At 46.2% G+C, this 5,258-nt stretch overlaps 1 long non-coding RNA gene across 1 annotated transcript; it reads left to right on the top strand.

The window, feature by feature from the left end:
* The first annotated feature begins 1,769 nt into the window (after window positions 1–1,769).
* Window positions 1,770–4,353, top strand: LOC135973691 (uncharacterized). Its single transcript, XR_010590665.1, has 2 exons — window positions 1,770–1,943; window positions 3,872–4,353. It is a non-coding gene; the product is annotated as an uncharacterized LOC135973691 (long non-coding RNA).
* Window positions 4,354–5,258: the final 905 nt, after the last annotated feature.

Raw genomic sequence — 5,258 nt, 5'->3', positions numbered from 1 at the left:
TGTGGGGCCCAAAACTGGACACAGTATTCCAGATGAGGCCTCACCAATGCCGAATAGAGGGGAACGATCATGTCCCTCAATCTGCTGACAATGCTCCTACTTATACAGCCCAAAATGCCATTAGCCTTCTTGGCAACAAAGGCACACAGTTGACTCATATCCAGCTTCTTGTCCACTGTAACCCCTAGGTCCTTTTCTGCAGAACTGCTGCCTAGCCACTTGGTCCCTAGTCTGTAGCAGTGCATGGGATTCTTCCATCCTAAGTGCAGGACTTTGCACTTGTCCTTGTTGAACCTCATCAGATTTATTTTGGCCCAATCCTGTAATTTGTCTAGGTCCCTCTGTATCCTATCCCTACTCTCCAGCATATCTACCACTCCTCCCAGTTTAGTGCCATCTGCAAACTTGCTGAGGGTGCAATCCACACCATCCTCCAGATCATTAATAAAGATATTGAACAAAATCGGCCCCAGGACTGACCATTGGGACACTCCACTTGATACAGGCTGCCAACTAGACATGAAGCCATTATTCATTACCAGTTGAGCCCGATGATCTAGCCAGCTTTCTATCCACCTTATATCAGAGTAACTGAGATCACAACCCTACATGAAAAACAATTTGACTTAAGTAGCAGAAACATATTTTTTCATACATTTATCGATGACTTTGCAATACATAAGAACTATTATCTCCTAAATAGTAAAAAGGAGTGTTACTTATATAACCCAAGTAAGTGTGTGAAACCACATACATTTGAATCAACAAAGATTTTTATTTACCAGTGACTTGCCCTGGAGCATGGTGACCTGGGGTGAGATTCTTTGCTGTGCCTCTACAAGGTACAGCACAGAACTCACAGCACACAGGGAGGAGACATTAAGGAAACTTTAAATCATCTTTGTGCCTTACTGTTCCTGGGCTGCTCCAGGGGTGGCAGAGGCCCTCAGGTTATAGGATCCTCCCCAGGCTACCCCATGGGCTGCAATGCTAACTGCTGTGACACCAGCCCTGTCATGCCCCCAACACCAGGGCTTTCAAGGGAGTCATTGGAGGACAGCCTTATACCTGTCTCTTCAGAGCTTACTCTGGGGAATCCTCCCCTGGTCAGAAAGGGGACTATTAGGACCTCTTTAAGACACTCCAGCCCTTTTAGCCAGTGTAAAGGGACAAAAGCAGGAGTGAGAGGTTCTTATTTCCTAGACTCTGAGTTTTTTGGGCCCAGATCCACAAAGGGACTTAGGAGTGGTGACTCTCAGTATCATAACACCTAACTTTTAGGCATCTAGAAAAGCACTTGAACAAGACTGCAATCCACAGTGCCTGAGCTAGGCACCTAGGCTCCCTATACAATGAATGGAGAGAGACAGGTGCCTGAGAATGGGATCCACAAAAGCCAGCACACTACGGGGGGGGGGGGGGGGGTCACCTAAGCTAGCCAATGGGAGATGCTGACAAAAGGGATGTGTCGTAAGCCTTGACCCTCTCACAGAGATTGGTGCCTAAGTCTGGGCTGCAGGGAGGCACCTATCTCTATTAGCAATCCAGAGCTAGGAACCTGTGTCCTGGAGTCAGATGGCGTAGGCACCTGTGACAGGATGCACTCACCCGCACTGGACGGGGAAGGAGAAGTTAACTCCTCACTGTGGGCTGAGGAAGCCATGCCCCCACGTCCCTACTGGGCATGTTCGAGGTGTAGCACCAGTATAAGAGGGAGGAGCCCAGGTCAGTTGGGGCTGACTACTGGAGAGGAAGGATGTTTGTTGCAGGTGTCTGCCTCAGATCTGCGGCAGCCCCTGAAAGTGGAAGCCAGAGACGTGGAGAACCTGGCAGACACCCCGATGTCTGTAGACACTCCAGGGACTTCGGAGCCATCAGGACCAGCCCAGGCAGAGGAACCCAGGAACCCTGAAGTCACCCAGAACATGGACACAGGAGTCATGGTAGGAAGCAGTCATGGGGAGGGACTAATCATAATCCCCACCATAGTCCATGTGTTGTGATCTGATCCCCACTGACTTGGTGGTGACCTCACTTGCTGCTGCCAGGGCCCTGGGTTGGGACCTGGTGGAGTAGGGTGGCCCTTGGTCCCCCTACTCCAGCCACCACCCCTCTCCAGGTGGTGGCCCACCCCTTTTCAGGCCATTAGGCTCACTGCCCTATGAGTCATGGTATTGCTATTGACTCTAGCTGCTAGGCCTCACTCCCCTGTGGATCAGGGTATTACTGTGGACTCTGATGCCTAGGCCACATAGTCCTACAGCAAAGAACCATTCGGTGGACTTAAACCCTTAGGTCTCACTGCGTAGAGGCAGAAGGCGGCTTGAGGGATGGGGTGCAGTCACCCTGCACTGGATGGGGATGCCCCATCCTGTCACGGTGCCTACATTATTTCTTGTGAGAATGAGCTAGGGGCCTGCTTCACTCCACACAAAAAAGGCAGGAGGAGGATCTGGTGCCAGGTTATAACTTTTAGCTCAATAGTTAGTGCACTCAGCTGGGATGTCAGAGACCCAGGTTCAGTTCCTCTCTCTAATGGGGAGGGGAAGGGAAAGGATTTGAACCGGGGTTTTCAACATCTCATAGGCAAGGTCTCTAACCACTGAACTATGGGATATGCTTGGCTAGAGTGAGTGTGAATTACTCTACATCCCAGTGCTTAGGGCACCCAGAAGGGAGGTAGGAGACCCAACATCCAGTCCTTCTGCTCCAATGACTGGTAATTATTTATTCAAATTGTAACTGCTCAACAGGAGAGATTGAGGAAGCCTCACATCAGCCTATTCTGCAGCTCAGTGGTTAGAGCACTCTCCAGAGAGGTTCAGCTCCTTTCTCCACCACAGACCGAGGGGAAAGTTGAGCCTGGTCCTCCCACAAGAGTACTATAATCGCTAGGCTAGAAGTTATAAGGTCACTATCTCCTCTGGCCAGATTTTGAATGGGACCTGACCTGAGCACATCTACCAGATTGGGTCCAATGCTCAGGACAGGCTGAGGAATGTTTATCTTCCCCTGGTTTGTGGCTCAGACTGGGGCTTTGGTGGGAGATAGGCACTCAGACACCTAGAGCGAGGCAGCAGTGTGTATGCTCAGTGGCAGAAACATAGGTGCCTAGGGAACTTTTACTCTGAAAATTTAGGTGCCAGGGGAGTTTAGGCATCTACAGGATAAAGCAGCAGCTGAGCAGGAGTTATATGGATTGCAATGCAACATAAATTGGGATGTAGGCATCTAAATCTGGGGTTTAGGCACTTAAGAACCTTTGTGGATCTGGGCCTTAGACCTACATATCCCCTTGGCTAAGGGAGTTTCTTAAATTACTCAACAGCTACTCCTGTCAATTTAGGAGTGGAATTGATAGGCTCATTAACATGTAATCCTCCTTGATTAAGAGGAGGATGATTTCAATATTGGATAATTCTCAGAGGTTTGCTTCAGAGAGTGTAGGAGGCCCTTGTAAAAGCAATAGGGTAATTCTCTCTTGGGCAATAATGGGGGAGTACTGATGTACAGAGGGGAGGAGAGAAACAGAAATTGCAGTAGATAAGGCAAGAACAAGGTTTTAGCAGTGAGAATGAAGAGAAAAGGATAGATGTGCTGCTGCAGCCATACAAGAACAATTCATATTGTCGAGAACCTCCTTGCCTATCCATTGCAGGGCCAGGAGTATATAATGTAGGAAAGTATTGAAGTAAGGAGTGTTTTCATTGTAATTTTCTCCACAGCACTTTTGTTGTATTTTGACTGAAGCAAATGAGTAATTTTTAGTATAAAACTTGATTATTTATTCAAGGCAGCTCAAATTAAGTAGTGCTCAGTATCTTATTTATCATCTTCATTTCCTGAATTATATTCCTCTTGCTCTCTCCAGAATTCTCAGCGGTGTGTAGTATTTATTCCCTCCTGCCCTATTCATTCATCATTGGAGACAACAGCCTTCATTTTTGTGGTGTCTGCCTGAAGTGATGGAGTGTGATATGTTTTGGTGGCCTCCCAACATTCACCTTTATTATATCTTGTGTAACACAATAAGAGCTGCCACTTCTAGGAAAGGCAGAACTTCTTTGGCAGCACAACTGTGAGAAGAGGATCACAACAAAGAGGATAAGAAGGAAAACAACCCACATGACTGAGTGCCCTTTCTCACAAAGATCTCTGGAACAACAGTAAAACAAACATACATTCACAGAATCACTACCTGCTTTGGTTTGAAATCGATATTGACCTCTTTGGTAGCCTGGAATTAGCCCTTTTTAGCTCTAAAAACAATGGTAATTAAACGATAAAAAATCTGTCTACGTTTGTAATACCTTTAAACTGCATTTCGACTCTGATAAATGACTGTAAAAATGGCATTGTGGATGTCTGTTTATTGCATGTCCATGGGATCAACACCGCTACAACTGCGTTTTAAGTGTACTCTGTTTACAAGTAAAAATATTTTTTCCAAAAGAAAAAAAATTGGCAAACTCATCCTGGGCCCTGAGAATCAAAAAGATTATTCTTTCTCTTACACATCTTCACCCGTAATAAAAGTTCTGCGAGCCAGATTTGACCCTCACACCTGCATGGTCCCAGTCTCTTAAAATTATTTTTTGTGACACATGTCTAAACCCATTGCCTTTAAATGCAATTACACAGCTGTGACAGTCATCTGTTATGAAGAAATTTTTATTTGTACATAGGTACTCTAAGTTGCTAATGGACTGGGGCTTCTGATATATTTTCATTTCTTTTTTCATGCCTACTGTATGATAGAGTCCCAGTTAGATACTCTGCAGGTTAAATTATCTTAGGCTGTATCCTGACCCTTCAAATGTCTATGCTCCAATTCAGTGGCAATATCCTGTGCTCACTGAACATGGTTTCTGAAAACACAAAACAAGCTTGATCAGCAGATGCTTCTCCTAAACTTTACTTCTCCATTACCAAGTTGCAGAATCTCCTTAGAAATTTCTTTAAAAATACAGTGCTGCAGTTTTGTAGGGGCTGAAGCTATCTGAATCAGAAAAGGAATAATGCTGAATGCCAGTGTCTAAGGGCTGGTCTACACTGGGGGGAGGGAGGGGAGGATCGATCTAAGATAAGCACCTTCAGCTACACTATTCATGTAGCTGAAGTCGAAATTTCTTAGTTCGACTTACCTGCCATCCTCACAGCAGCAAGTCAACCGCTGCGGCATCCCCGTCAATTCCGCTTACTCCTCCTGCTGAGGTGGAGTACGGGCGTCGATTCAGGGATCGATTTATCGCATCTAG

The sequence above is a fragment of the Chrysemys picta genome, chromosome 1 (assembly GCF_011386835.1).
Source record: "Chrysemys picta bellii isolate R12L10 chromosome 1, ASM1138683v2, whole genome shotgun sequence".
Lineage (NCBI taxonomy): Eukaryota > Metazoa > Chordata > Testudines > Emydidae > Chrysemys > Chrysemys picta.
The sequence above is the reverse complement of the archived record's forward strand: the minus strand, read 5'-3'. Positions and strand labels throughout refer to the sequence as shown.